This window comes from Myxocyprinus asiaticus, chromosome 39, assembly GCF_019703515.2.
Source record: "Myxocyprinus asiaticus isolate MX2 ecotype Aquarium Trade chromosome 39, UBuf_Myxa_2, whole genome shotgun sequence".
NCBI classification, from domain to species: Eukaryota; Metazoa; Chordata; class Actinopteri; order Cypriniformes; family Catostomidae; genus Myxocyprinus; species Myxocyprinus asiaticus.
In genome coordinates this window covers 15,189,973-15,205,608 of record NC_059382.1, presented here as the reverse complement: position 1 = coordinate 15,205,608, position 15,636 = coordinate 15,189,973, and positions in this window count along the sequence as shown.

The window sequence follows — 15,636 nt, the reverse complement described above, 5'->3', positions numbered from 1 at the left end:
TCATCACACCACTCTCATAAAGATCACCAAGTGTATTAACCCCCCTCGCAATCCACTCTGACCAACAAAAAGGGGACTTATTAATGCATAATTTGGGGTTTAGCCATAGGCTTGAGGCAACATTTAGATAAATATCTGAACTAAACACTCTGGACACTTTTGTCCATACTGAGTGCAAATGTGAAATAACTGGGTGTGATTTAACTTCTCTGGTTAGACTGACAGAAAGGCTTTGCAATGGCAAAATAGGGGCAAGAACTTCTTGTTCAATGCAGAACCAGGGAGGGGCTCTTTCAGGCGGAAGCGACCAATGAGCCAAATGTCTGAGACCGAATGCATAATAATAAAACAAAATCTTGGGTACGCCTAGCCCACCTTTGTCAATCAGCCTATACAGCTTACTAAAATGAAATCTGGGGTGTTTACCACTCCAAATAAAAGACTTTGCTATGCTCTCAAATTGCTTGAAATAAGAGAGGGGGCCATCTACCGGGAGAGACTGTAGCAGGTAGTTAAATTTTGGAATACAGTTCATTTTAATAACATTAACCTTCCCAATCATCTATAAATGTAATGAAGCCCACCTGCACACATCGCTCGAAAACCTTTTTATTAAAGGATCAAAATTAACTAAAAATTAACTAAATCAGACCAATTTGTTAGGAATAAAATACCCAAATACTTAATGCTCTGTTTGGGCCACTGGAAGGCACCTGGCTGGAAGGCCGTTACTAGACAGTACGCTGTCAGAGCCAAAGATTCGGATTTAGACCAGTTGACTTTGTATCCTGAGAATTTAAAAAGGAATTAATAATTCTGTGGAGGCAAGGCATAGATTTAGTAGGGTCAGAGACGAATAATAAAATATCATCTGCATAAAGCAGACTCTTATGCGCCACGCCTCCCTCCACCACCCCTGGAAAATGATCCTCCTTTCTTATTGCAGCTGCTAATGGTTCCAGGGCAAGACAGAACAATAATGGGGAAAGAGGGCAACCTTGCCGGGTGCCCCTATTCAGAGTAAAATAATCTGAAATTAACCCATTTGTTTGTACCGCTGCTACAGGGTGTCTATAAAGTAACTTGATCCAACCAATAAATGTACTCCCGAAACCATACATTTCCAAAATCTTAAAAAGATAATCCAATTCTGCCATATCAAATGCCTTTTCGCCGTCAAGTGAGATGGCAGCGACCGGAGTCTGATCATTTGCCACTGACCACATGATATTGATGAAACATCTAATGTTATCAGAAGAGCTACGACCCCGAATAAACCTTACCTGATCAATATGTATAAGAGATGTCATAACATTACTTAATCGGTTAGCCAAAATTTTAGCCAACATTTTTACATCTAGCTGGATTAGGGAAATTGGATGGTAACTCTTACACTCGCTTGAATCTTTGTCTTTTTTAAGAATCAGACTGATCCGGGCTTGCGTCATGGTTGGCGGAAGCTTTCCATTCTTTAATGATTCCTTATAAACTTCTAACAAAAGTGGAGCCAGTTCTGTAGCATAAGACCTAAAAAATTCAGCGGCAAAACCATCTGGCCCTGGAGCCTTGCCTGTAGTAAGGTAAGGCATTAATTACCTCATCAAGTTTCTCCAAGGTTATCTCAGAATCAAGAGAGTTTTTTTGTTCAGTCATCAATTTAGGGAGTTCTAATGGTTCCACAAAATTTCTAATATCTTCATTAGTAGACAAAGACGTGGAACTATAGAGATCAAGATAGAATTCTTTAAAGGCATTATTAATATCAATGGCCGAGGTAAAAATTTCACCACCAGCAGATTTCACTGAGGGAATGGTAGAAAAAGACTCTCTCTGCTTTATATATTTGCCAAAAGCTTCCCTGCTTTGCCCCCTGACTCAAAATATGACTGTCTTGCCCTGAATAACCAAAACTCCACTTTCCACGACAAAATAGTATTATATCTGTATTTCAAATGTGTCAATTCTCTGAGGCCATTAGACGACATTCGACGCTTCAGCTCTGCCTCGGCACTTTTAATATTCCCTTCCAACTCCACTAGTTCTCGTGCTTTGGATTTTTTGGTGAATGAGGCATACTGTATGATCCGACCCCTAAGAACAGCCTTAAGTGCTTCCCAAGCCATGCCCACAGAGGATACTGAGGACCAGTTGGTTTCCATGTAGACACTGATTTCAGTCTTTAGCATTTGTTGGAAATCAGGATTTTGCAAAAGGGATACATTAAAGCATCAGCTGTATGATTTCTTTTTCTCCATATGTGGCAACATCTCCAAGCTCACCAGGGCGTGAACTGAGACTAAAATGTTTCCAACTGAGCAATCGACAACAGATGAAATGAGGGACTTAGATATAAAAAAATAAATAAAATCTATTCTAGAATAAATCTTATGGACTGATGAAAAAATTTATAGTTTCTACCAGATGGGTTCAAAAGTCGCCAAACATCTGCAAGACCAAGATTTTTACACATCCTGTGAAACGTCAATGTTGCTCTAGGGGGCTTACACACTTTTGCTTCACTATGATCAAGGACTGAGTCCATCAAAAGATTCAGATCTCCTCCCAATATTATGTAATGAGGGGTGCCAGCGGCTTGCAACATCCCTTCAAGATCTATAAAAAAGCTCTGATCATCAGCATTAGGTGCGTAAAGATTAGCCAAAATCAACCTTTGCCCCTGAATTTCTGCTAGAACAACAATGACTCTTCCTAACTTATCTTTAATCTGTTTGAGACATTTGAATTGTAGATGTTTATTTATCAATATAATGACCCCCCTGCTCTTACTTGAGCCAGCACTAAAAAAAACATGCCCACCCCATATCTTCCCAAATTTTTCAGCTTCCTGTGGGGAAAGATGTGTTTCTTGAAGAAACACTATATCATATTTCTTAAGCTTAAGAAAAGAAATAACCTTCCTTCTTTATGGGGTGCCCCAACCCATTCACATTCCACGTGGAGAAAGATAACCCACTCATATTAAACTTTGACAATTGATATAATAGAAAAAATAAATTGTGCATCAAAAACAAGATTACAAAGACCACATTTCAACATCAATGCAACAGTCAAACCCCGAACTTTCCCCAGAACAAAATGAACAGAAAAAAGAAAAAAGTGCACATTAACCCCACGCAAGACAGCGCCAACCAGCGTCAACACCTCTAAACTGAAAGAGTCCATGTATGCCTACGAGAGCCCCTGCAACAACTTTGCCAACGGATTGCTCAAGTCAAGTCAGGAGAGTTTGTTTTTTGAGAGTTAAAGATGGATTCAAAGTTGTTGTTCCCTATCTGTCACTCACTCGATGTTGTGTCGATGTAGTGATACAAGGGGTCACTCTTGGGAGCCCGAGACACCTCTGGTCTTTGATAAAAGGCCAATGAAAATTGACAAGTGGTATTTGCTTGCCACTCCCCCAGACATAAGGGTATAAAGGGAGCTGGCGTGCAACCACTCATTCAGATTTTCTCTTCGGAGCCGAACGGTTATGCTCACTGAGCTGAATACTACTGTTCATTCACCTCTGCTGGATCTGACGGCGCATTTCAGCGGCTTCAACCCCCTCTGCACTGGTGCACTGCAGAGAACGCCCCTGGGTGCTTCGGCAGAAAAAAGAGAGTATATTTTCCTTAAAGAGTATATTTCTCTAAAAGAGCGGCACACACGGAACGTCTTTTTAAAGACGCATCTTTTTTTTGTGTGTTATTCATGGTTGTGGTCGTTAACTCTCAACTTCAGATGGTCACGATCGATGTCTTTCGTGTCTGGGCACGACCCACACGGAGACAGCGTTCATGGATGGTTCATGTACTCACTGCGAGAACATGACCATGGCAACGTTGCGGTCACGGCATTTCGTAAGAAAGCAAGACATTGGAGAGCAGACTAGTCCAGTCAGACGCAGAAGCCTCAGCTGGGCTCCCCCCTTCGTGGACGATTGCCCAGTCACATGCTGATGCGGAAATGCACCGCTCAAAGCAGCCAAGCCCCGCTCCAGTGCCTTTCTTCACGGAAGTGCATGAGGAGCTGACAAAATCATGGGAGGCACCTTTTACTGCCCGGTCCTGATTTCTCAGTTCCCTCGCCCTCACTACCCTCGATGGCGGGGCGGCAAGGGGCTATACGGTGATTCCCCCGGTGGATAAGGCGCTCGCGGTGCACCTATGCCCGCAGCGCACCACCACCTGGCACGGACACCCAAAGCTCCCGTCCAAGCCCTGTAGGTTCATGACATTCCTGATGGCCAAAGCCTACAGTGCTGCTGGACAAGCCGCCTCTGCCCTGCATGCCATGGCTCTCCTACAGGTCCACCAAGCCAAGGCGCTAAAAGAACTGCACGAGGGTAGTTCCACCCCAGATCTGATGCAGGATCTGTGCTCGGCGACGAAGGTCATGGCGCAGTCTCTCGGGCGGGCGATATCTACATTAGTGGTCCAGGAGCACCACCTTTGGCTCAGCCTGGTCGAGATGGGTGAGGCCGACAAGACATGGTTCCATGCTACCCCTATCTCCCAGGCTGGCCTATTCGGCGACACCGACGAGGACTTTGCCTAGCAGTTCTCAACGAAGCAGCAGAAGGAGGCTATCCAGCATATCCTGCCCCGGCATGGCTCAAGATCCCGCACCCCACCTGCTCGTCGCCAAGGGCGTCCCCCTGCGGTGACTGCACCGGCTCCGCTGCAGCCCACCCCTTCGGCCCGGCCCCAGCGTGGAGCCCACCGCAGGAAGCAGATGCCACCCGTCTCAGGGCCGGCAGCCAAGAACCCACGAAAGGCTTCAAAGCGCTCCTGAGACGGGCGACCCAGGGTGGTATTTGTATGAACCTGGGGGTGGTCACAAGGAGCCAGGTAAGTGCTTTGATGTCCCTAGACTTACAGCCCCTACTTCATCGTACCGAAAAAAGGTGGTGGGTTGCGGCCAATCTTGGACCTGCGAGTACTGAACTGGGCTTTACACAGACTCTCGTTCAAGATGCTGATACAAAAACGCATTCTGGCGAGTGTCCGGCATCAAGATTGGTTTGTGGTGGTAGACCTGAAGGATGCGGACTTACACGTCTCGATTCTACCTCGACACAAACCCTTCCTGCATTCGAGGGTCAGGCGTATCAGTACAAGGTCCTCCCTTTTGGTCTGTCCTTGTCCCCTCACATCTTCACGAAGGTTGCAGAGGCAGCTCTTGCCCCGTTAAGGGAGGTGGGCATTCGCATTCTCAACTATCTCGACGATTGGCTAATCCTAGCTCACTCTCAGGATATGTTGTGTGCACACTCGCACCACAGCCCAAAGCCGATTAGGGCTTCGGGTCAACTGGGAAAAGAGCAAGCTCCTCCCGGTTCAGAGCATCTCTTTTCTCGGTTTGGAGTTGGACTCAGTCTCATTGACAGAGAAGAAGACTGCCCTCCTGACTGCGCTCACTTCCATCAAGAGGGTAGGAGACCTGCAAGCGTTCTCTGTCAGCGAAACGTGCCTGGAGTTCGGTCCGGGCTACTCTCACGTGATCCTGAGACCCCGACCGGGCTATGTGCCCAAGGTTCCCACGACCCCTTTTAGGGACCAGGTGGTGAACCTGCAAGCACTGCCCCAGGAGGAGGTAGACCCAGCCCTGTCATTGCTGTGTCCGGTGCGTGCTTTACGCATCTATTTGGATCGCACACAGAGCTTTAGGATCTCTGAGCAGCTCTTTGTCTGCTCTGGTGCACAGCGGTAAGGAAGTGCTGTCTCCAAGCAGAGGATCGCCCACTGGCTCATTGACGCCATAACTATGGCATATCATGCCCAGGACATGCTGCCCCTGGTAGGGCTACGAGCCCAGACTACCAGGGGTGTAGCGGCCTCCTGGGCCTTGGCCAGGGGTGCCTCTCTAACAGACATTTGCAGAGCAGCAGGCTGGGCAACACCCAACACCTTTGCAAGGTTCTACAACCTCCGGGTGGAACCGGTTTCGTTCCAGGTAGTGGCATGCAATATAAGCGGATAAGCCCGGGATAGCCGGCCGGGTGTATCGCTTGCACATAGCACCTTCCACCTCCTTTTGAGCTGAAGACGTGCACCATTAATTCCCAGTAGTGTTCACAAGTTTTGTTCCCTGGTTGACTTCCTCCGAGCCCTGTGGCAGTCGAGTTTTCAGAGAGACTCGCTGCTGGCCCAGTACACATGCTAACTAAGAGCCCTGTTCTGGGGTAGGTGCTCCACATGTGGCGGTTCCCTGTAAGGCTAACCCCATGCGATATATATCTTCCGCTAATACGTTTCCCTGTTGGCAAACTGTGTCTTCCTTGGGCAGATCCCCTCTGCCCCAGTCTCCATGTTCATAGTAACTCTTCCCCCATTGGGTAGGATCTACCTTGAATACTCTCCACATGGTCGGAAAGACCATGTGACGTATTCTTCCACTTAAATATCCCCCCCTCTCTTTGGGGGAGGTGTGGTCTCCGCGGTGTCTTCCCCTTGGAAGGGACACCCCCGACTAGACCTGGCGGCCCAGTCGGATAATCCCCCTTCTTTTTTAGGTAGTGGAAAAAGAGAAGGGGAAAAGAGGCCACGACTGGGTTAAGCCTGTCTCTATCTTTTGGGTAGTCAACTTGTCCCCAAAGGGCCGTTTGACACTCATAACTATGTTCGGGGAGGTTATGTGTTGACCTGGTGTGCTGGCTATGAGGCACACAGTAGTCTGCCCACCACACACCGCCAGTTCACGTAACACAGTTCAGCCAATTGTGGCGTTTCGTGTAGGGACCACTAGTGTCACTACATCAACACAACATCAAGTGAGTGACAGATAGGGAATGTCATGGTTACTTGTGTAACCTCCATTCCCTGATGGAGGGAACTAGACATTGTGTCCCTCCTGCCACAACGCTGAAATACCCGCTGAAATGGCCGGACCTTATATCAGCTCCTCAGCATAAAACCTGAATGAGTGGTTGCATACCAGCTCCTTTTATACCCGTATGTCCGGGGGAGTGGCATGCAAATACCACTTGCCAATTTTCATTGGCCTTTTATCAAAGACCAGAGGTGTCTTGGGCTTCCAAGAGTGACCCCTAGTGTCACTACATCGACACAACATCTCGTTCCCTCCATCAGGGAACGGAGGTTACACAAGTAACCATGACGTTATCTCGCATTTTCATGCGGTATGGACAAAAGTGTCCAGAGTGTTTAATTCGGACATTTATTTAAAAATTGTTTCGAGCATATGGCTGAACACAAAGTTATGTATTAATAAGTTCCCTTTTATTGGAAAGAGATTGTGAGGGAGGTTAATACATTTGGTGACCTATATGAGAGTGGAATGTTGAGATCCTTTGAAATATTTGGGATTCCCAGGTCTCAATTCTTTAGGTATTTACAGCTGTGCCACCTGCTTTGTACTATTTTTGGCAGTAGCATACATTTACATTTATGCATTTGGCAGACACTTTTTATCCAAAGCAACTTACAATGCCCTTATTACAGGGACAATCCCCCTGGAGCAACGCACCTTGTTCAAGGACACAGTGGTGGTGGTTGTGGGGATTGAACCAACAACCTTTTGCTTACCAGTTCAGTGCTTTAGTCCACTATGCCACCACCACTCTGCTAAGCATACACCCACCCCCACCCCCCCAAAGCAGCAGATACTCTGGGAGTGGTGATTACTGGTTTTGGAAAAGGTCATGAGGCATCAGTGTGTAACTCCCTGCTAATTCAGAGACTGGGGGACTGAGCTTCAACTTCTCTCAAGAGATTATGGGAGAAAGATTTAAACTTGGTATTGGAGGAGGGAGTTTGGGCTAGGCTTCTAAAAAATATCAAGTCTACATCTAGAGATTTAAGGGTGCACCTTATGCAATTTAAGATTTTACATAGATTCTATTGGACCCCCTCTAGATTGTATAGGCTTGATCTTAAAGACACACCCACCTGCTGGCAATGCCAATCAGAAGATGGGGACACAACCCATGTTTTTTGGTGGTGTGTTAAGATCCAATAATTTTGGTTGAGGGTTCAGAGTTTTATGTGTGACGTATTGGGCACTCAAATGTCATTTTGCCCCAGACTCTGTATTTTAGGTGATGGGGTGTCATTAATATAGGGGGTAAGTACATCAAAAATAGCCAGTGTTCCTAGCCAGTGTTATGATTGGCAGACAGGTCATCCTTAGGGGATGGAAGTCGGCTGGAGCACCCCCATTTCAGGAGTGGTGCACAGAGATGGGCAGGATGGCGGCATTTGAGGAGGTGTCGTATAGAATGCTAGGCAACCGGGAGTTGTTCGATAAAAAGTGGGGCAGCTATCTGGCCTTTTTGGAGGGCTTTCGGGGAGGGGCAGTGGAGAGGGACTTAAAGTTTTAAATGTGTGTGTTTATTATTATTATTTTTTCTATTATTTTTATTTTTTATATTTTGGTCTGCATGTGTACTTAGGCTTTGGCCACAGGGATGTTTGTTGGGGGTCGGTGTGTGTGTGTGTGTGTGTGAGTGAGTGAGTGTGAGTGAGTGAGTTAGTTTAAACGTGACTGCTGAAAAGCATTGTGTTTTGTATGTGACGCTGAAAAGCGAAGAAGTCTTGTTGTACACTGAAACGTGTCAATAAAAGTGTATTATGTGATTTGTTAACCTGGTACCCACTTCCTCCTTTACACATTAAAAACCTGATTTGCCACAATAACATATCATGGTATTTATATGTTAGGCCGCTCCAAGGAACATGTTCAATAAACATGGTATTGGCTTGAAAATTTTTGGTACTTTTTTTATTTTATCCCCTTTTCTCCCCAATTTGGAATGCCCAATTCCCAATGCGCTCTAAGTCTTTATGGTGGCGTAGCGACTCACCTCAATCTGGGTGGCAGAGGATGAATCTCAGCTGCCTCCGCGTCTGAGACCGTCAGTCTGCGCATCTTATCATGTGGCTTGTTGAGTGCGTTACCACAGAGATGTAGTGCATGTGGTGGCCCACGCTATTCTCCGCAGCATCCACACACAACTCACAATGCACCCCACCGAGAGCGAGAACCACACATTATAGCAATCACAAGGAGGTTTCCCCATGTGACTCTACCCTCCCTATCAACCAGGCCAATTTTGTTGTTCAAGAGACCTGGCTGCAGTCACTCAGCATGCCCTGGATTCGAACTCACGACTCCAGTGGTGGTAGTCAGCGTCAATACTCTCTGAGCTACCCAGGACCCAATTTTTGGTACTTTTAAGTGCTTTCATGTAATGTTAGTGCTTTGATTCACATTTAGTTTGAAAATGTCTTTACCTGCAGTAGACAGTCGTTCACAGACTGCACTCGCACATGACCTTCTTCATCACTGGCAAATGATTGAATGTAGCTGCAGGTTTGTTTCAGTGAATTGTAAGTAAATATCCATTTCATTTAGTGTTGTTTTTGTCTTCTGTCTTCTAAAGCATCCCGTTACTGTTTTACTCTATGAAAAAGCGCTTAACCGATTCAGCCCACACTTAGAAAAATTCATTAAGAAGAACCGACTCAAAACAGACTCAATTCACGAGCCCTGCACTCCTGAGTCTATGGCCGTGTTCACAATGGCATACTATTTATACTTCTCTAACTGTTTTTGCCAAACACAGATACAGTAAGAGTAGTATGGTAGTAGGGCATTTAGTACACGGTCTATATGTTCTGTGGAGGGCGCCACAACACGTTATTGGAACGCACAGGGCACATTCTGTTCTACACAGATTGGACACATGCTAAAATTGGCTCGGTAGATCTGTGCCCCTGAAGCGATGCCGCCCTAGGTGCTCGCCTATGATGCCTAATGGGTTGACCGGCCCTGGCATTACATCTACGTATACGATAGTATTTCAAGTCACTGTGCAACAGTAATCACTGAGTCACTTTTATGGACACACCAGCATGAACCTGTCATGGAAAACCTACAGCTGACAAAATCTGAATTGATGTCTGCAGACAAAAGTTTAAAAACAACCACAACACGGGAAAAATAGAGGGCCAGAGAGAGGCTTCTGTCCAAGACATTTCATCTCCCATAAATAATGGCCGTAAACTTTTCCAGCAGCACAAGCTAATTAATTCCTGTTCTATACACAAAAGGAAATGCTGGGTGACAAATGGGAGCAAGGCTTGAAAGCTGCCAGGTCTGCAAAACAGTTTCTTCTTCAATTTACAAGCAATATTGGTGTAAATCATGAACCAGAACTGGCTGCTTTAGGACTCAGCCTCTGCTGCTATAACATACTAAACAGTATTTTAGTAATGCAAGAAAGAGAGAGAGAGAGAGAGAGAGAGAGAGAGAGAGAGAGAGAGAGAGAGAGAGAGAGAGAGAGAGAGACAGAGAGAGCGAGAGAGAGACTTGTGTATTGTACAACCAGTATAATACACTTAATTTACAAATGTTTTCAACATTTTTTTACTTTGAATCCTCCAAATTCATCAGGTTCACATAAAACTCATCAACTCCCCAAAGATAATAAAAAAAAAATCACATTATTTGTAAGGCTATAATAAACATATTCCAAAGTTAGTCTTTTCTTTACAAGACATTTAACCATTAAGACAGGGTCTATTCCCTCTCCCCTTCCTTTCACTCTGTTTTCTCTAGTACACCAAATTGCTAATTTAGTCATACGATAAAGAACATTTTAAATAACCACTTTCTGTTTTTTATCAACTGAGTACTTTTGAATATAAATAAACAAATTGAGACTAAAATGACCCATTAGCTTGAAACTCCAAAATTTTACCAACTGTTGAGAGAGAGAGAGAGAGAGAGAGAGAGAGAGAGAGAGAGAGAGAGAGAGAGAGACTGTGGTAAAATATGGCAGAATGGAGTTGCTAATCAATCATGATTTATCTCATGGAACCAGAGGTGAAAGGGAGCATGTGCTGTTCATGCTGTAAAAGATACACACTCCTTTTTAAGGGAGTTAAAAAAACAAAACAAAAAATTCACTTCTACACATTTAAATAATACAATTGACTAAAAAAATTACATATACATAAACAATAAAAACAGTACACACATTTTTCAAAGTACATTATAAAATTGTTTGTTGTGAAGTGTACTCAACATTGTTGGAGAGTATACCCTAGTTAACTAAAAATAGCAGCACTACTACCTTAAAGGGATAGTTCACCCAAAAATGAAAATTCTCTCATCATTTGCTCACCCTCATGCCATCGCAGATGTGTATGACTTTTTTCTTCTGCAGAACACAAACAAAGATTTTTAGAAGAATATCTTAGCTCTGTTGGTCCTCACAATGTAAGTGAATGGGCACCAAAATTTTGAAGCACCAAAATCACATAAAGCCTGCATAAAATTAACTCATATGACTCCAGTGGTTAAATCTATATCTTCAGAAGCAATATGATAAGTGTAGGTGAGAAACAGATCAATATTGAAGTCCTATTTTACTATCAATCTCCACTTTCACTTATACATTCTTCTTCTTTTGTTTTGGTAATTCTCATTCTTCATTCATATTGCCACCTACTGGGCAGGGAGGATAATTTATAGTAAAACAGTAAAACAAAGTTTCACTGTTTCACCTGAGCCCCACACTTTGGCATATTTTTGAAGAAACATATTTAGTTAATTACTGCGGTTTATCACTATATTTTAATTCACTTATATAAAATAGGCTGTTTTCTATTTTTATTAGTGTGTACAAGTTGTCCTATAGTAATGTTGTAGTGACCATGACCGTAACCCTGGTTTATTTTGTGGTTACTACAGTTTTACTACAAATACCATGGTTAAACTGTGATTAAAACCATGATATATTTTCATAAGGGAATGTCACCCTAATTAAATACAGATCTTGTCAGGATCCTGTCACTTTGTCAGTCTGGGTTTTTGAGGTGAAAGGATCCTGACACTCTTGTTCTGTGTCTGTGTTGTGCTTCGTTTTTTGTCTCTGTGTGAGTGCAAGGCTTCGGGTTGTGGTTTCCCTGTCATACGCTCTTCGGTTGGTTCTGTGTTTCATGTTCAGGGCGTGGTGTCTGGATCCTGACTCTCCTGACTGGTTTGGTTTCAGTTCTGTTGTCGGGATCAGGACACTCAGGCTCCATGTCTTGGCTTTTATTGGCGTGAGTGCATTGCTCTTATGACACCTTGCGGCATGCACTCATGTCAATCGGTGGCAGATTTAGGCATGGGTGACATGGGCAGATGCCCATTCTACGTTCTCACGTAAGTTGGGACATGAAGTTCACACTAAAGGCTTAGTAACTACTAGTTAGTTTGTAACTAAGTCAGTGCTTAATTTGGTTGCACCACCTGTTAAGGCAGGACTTAACTAGTAGGTCGTAAGCTCTCCGTAAAGTAGTCTAATGCATAGTCGCATAATATGACGTTTACCCATATTTATCCAATAAGCAGCCTTCAAATTTGTACACAGAAGTGTTAAAAAGCCATGAATTTCAATTTATCTCACTACAGTTGATGTTCAAACCTTGTATGCTCACATAACTGTCAGTTGTAATAAATGATATCCCCATTAAAATATGATACGTAATAAAAGTAGATTTAATAAATGCTATATTTGCCCTGTGTAAATAACAATATATAGGAACTGTATCTAAAATAAGGGGTGATAAATAAATACTAAAACAACAGGCTGGAAAAATAGACATTTATTCATTTTAAAATCCTATATATATTTTGAATGTGTTGAAACTTGATACTGGGCTACGCACCCTGAAAACTGCACCGTTAGATCGGTTTCATGCTGAAGAGCCGCTTAAAAGTATGTTTGTTTGTTTTTCTCTCTCTCGTAAATGTAAACCAGTGTAAATGCCAACATCATAATATATGTTGAAAGGACTGAAGCCTATCACACAAAACATGAGCTCACTGATGTCATTAAATATCATTCTGCTTTTTTATTCAACCGTTACTCCTGGTTGGAGGCTGACGTAAATATTTAGTTTATACGTAGGGTTACGTACTACCTAAGTTTAATGGTGCAACGCTCAAATATTTAATAGTGCATAAATTGTGACTGAGGCTATGTTCAGACTGCAGGCAAATCAGATTTTTTCTCAAATTAGATCTTTTCAGGCAGACTGTCCACACTATTGATTGCAAGTGATCAAATCATATTTGCGCGTTCAGACACAACCAACCTATCTGCATGGGTTGCTTTGGTAATGACGTAGGCGTACCCACGTGATGATGCTTTCAAAACAGATGCTGGAAAAATGGAGGTGCATCATCTTGTTCTCCAAATAAGCACCCTGTCCAGTCACGGTGCAGAACTCCTCTGTCGCACAAGAAAAACTCAGCAATGGAGGAGACTGGTAAATATTGTGTCCCGTGCTGCAGTCAGTTGACATCATCATTGTGTGTCGCGTTAAGAGTGATGCAAAAGACCATTTTAAATCCGATTGAGCAGCCAGAGCGCCCGGAATGAGACGCATCTGAAAAAATCAGATTTCAATCGCATTTGAAACCACCTCCAGATGTGGTTTGAATCAGATTCGGAAAAATCAGATTTCATGTGGTTTTTTGCTGTCCAGATTATCAAAAACTCATCTGGATACAATCTGGATATGCAAAAAATCAGATTTTTGGTGGCAGTCTGAACAAGGCCTTAGTGCCCATTTACGCCACAACTAGGCTAAGTTCTAACATACGTATAGCTGGTGCAACCGGCCTCTGCTCCATTTTGTTCCAGCCTGTCTGTGTTCTTGCCACCCTGGTCTTTCCCCTATGGGGTAGTTTGTGTTGGTTTTGTTTATGTTTGTATTAATAAATCCTTTTGTTTCACTCTGCTTTTGGGTCCCGCCTCTACAAATCGTGACAGATCTAGGTGATGCTCTTGAATTCTGCAATCAGAACTTCTAATCAGGAAATTAGGTAGACTCAAATTATAAAAAATAAAAAATAAAAACATTGGCAGCTGCACTTTGATTAATGCTTTCGCTTGAGACACAAAGGTGGAAAAAGCAATAAAAATGAAAGGCTTCCTGAAATTATCCTTTTAAAACACAGCAATTTCCTCTCTTTGAGTTCAGTTCCTCAAACAAACAATCAAGACATTTTGTTTTTCCCTACATACCAATACAGCCATTCAAGTGCTTCTCATAGAGCTCTCCTTGGCCGCTTGGCAGTAATCAGAGCACAAATAACGGCACATGAAGGCATTTGATCACAGGCTGGAGTGGCCCATCTCTCGCCTAAAGTCTGTAATTGAAATAAACAAACACTGTATTCAAAGCAACACATTGAAGATCAGGCTCATCACATTTGACAGTAAATTAAGGGTAATGATTATGACACATACAGTGCTTTACAGTAAAAAGAGAGAATGAATAACAGTCTCCCTCTTAATCGCTCTCTCCTAGATTAAATCGCTAAGATTTGAAAAGGTCTGTTGTGTTTATGAGCTGTGGCTTTACTCTGTTATTTACCCTGAGCAGAAATGTGGACAGTGCCATGGTGTGGTGACCTTGGGTAGCACAAGCAAATAGAATAGCTTTAGGCATGGAGAGCCAGATATGGTTGCCAAATCATTTTCTGTCACATCTCCCATTGCTTTTGGAGTTTTCCCTTTTAGTAGCTCCGCAGAAACTGGGGGACCGTTGGAGTAAAACTTATACCATTCATCTCTCTGGCTTCTGCAGGCTCTGTGTTCATAAATTACATTTCACAGATCTCTCTTATCCAGTCTTCCTCATAATAAGGTCTATAAAGAAGAGGGGATTCCAAGCTGATTAATTGTTTCCAGCTTTTGTTTTTAATTAATTGCATGGCTACTCCTCTTCCAGAAAATGAGTCAGAGCTGAGGTGAATTGTGTGGATGATTTCTTTCTCTGCATTTCTACCAGTATAGAAAGAATGTGTGTATGTTTGTGTGTGTGTGTGTGTGTGTGTGTGTGTGTGTTTGTCAGAAATGTGTGTTTACATTTATATTACTGTATAGATATATAGATTTACAGATTTATATTACTGTATAGACTGTGATTACTGTATAGATTACCTCTGAGATTTGACCGTTTGTTTGTTCATTCATTCATTCATTACTTACTTAATTGTAAAATGTCAAGACCTTTTTTCCCAGTCAGGAACTGTTTTTGTCAATGAAACAAATGTCAATAAACTTGTTCTAACCTTCACATATAATATCATTAATGACTGTAGGGTACCCTTTATTCTGGATCAGGTACAAGTGGCCACAATATGGATCTGGGTCAATACAACCAACACACGTGCAAATGCATGCATGCTACCACACACAGGTAAAACACAATGACAAAGACACACACATCCACCCACATACTCCACTCATTTCCTCTGTAATCTGTCATCTCACCTGTAGTTTTAATTCCTGTTAACTGCATGGTTGCATGCCACTGCTTCGTACATTTTAATGGAATTGAATAACAGCACCGCATGGCTGCACTCACACAAGGCTGCTTTAATTGGAATGAATGTTTAAAAATGTGAAAAATATTCATGCTGGTGGTTTTTCCAAGAAAAGACCACATTTGTTTTGGGTGACTTCAGCCGGTTGGACCCCTTCAACAACTCTTCCAATAAATCTGACTATGGTGCTGCAAACTCTGCCTGAAGAAATTTAGATGTGTGTATCCCTACAAATATCCCTACAATTTGGAATGTTGCAATGACCAGCTATCAAGCAAGTCAATT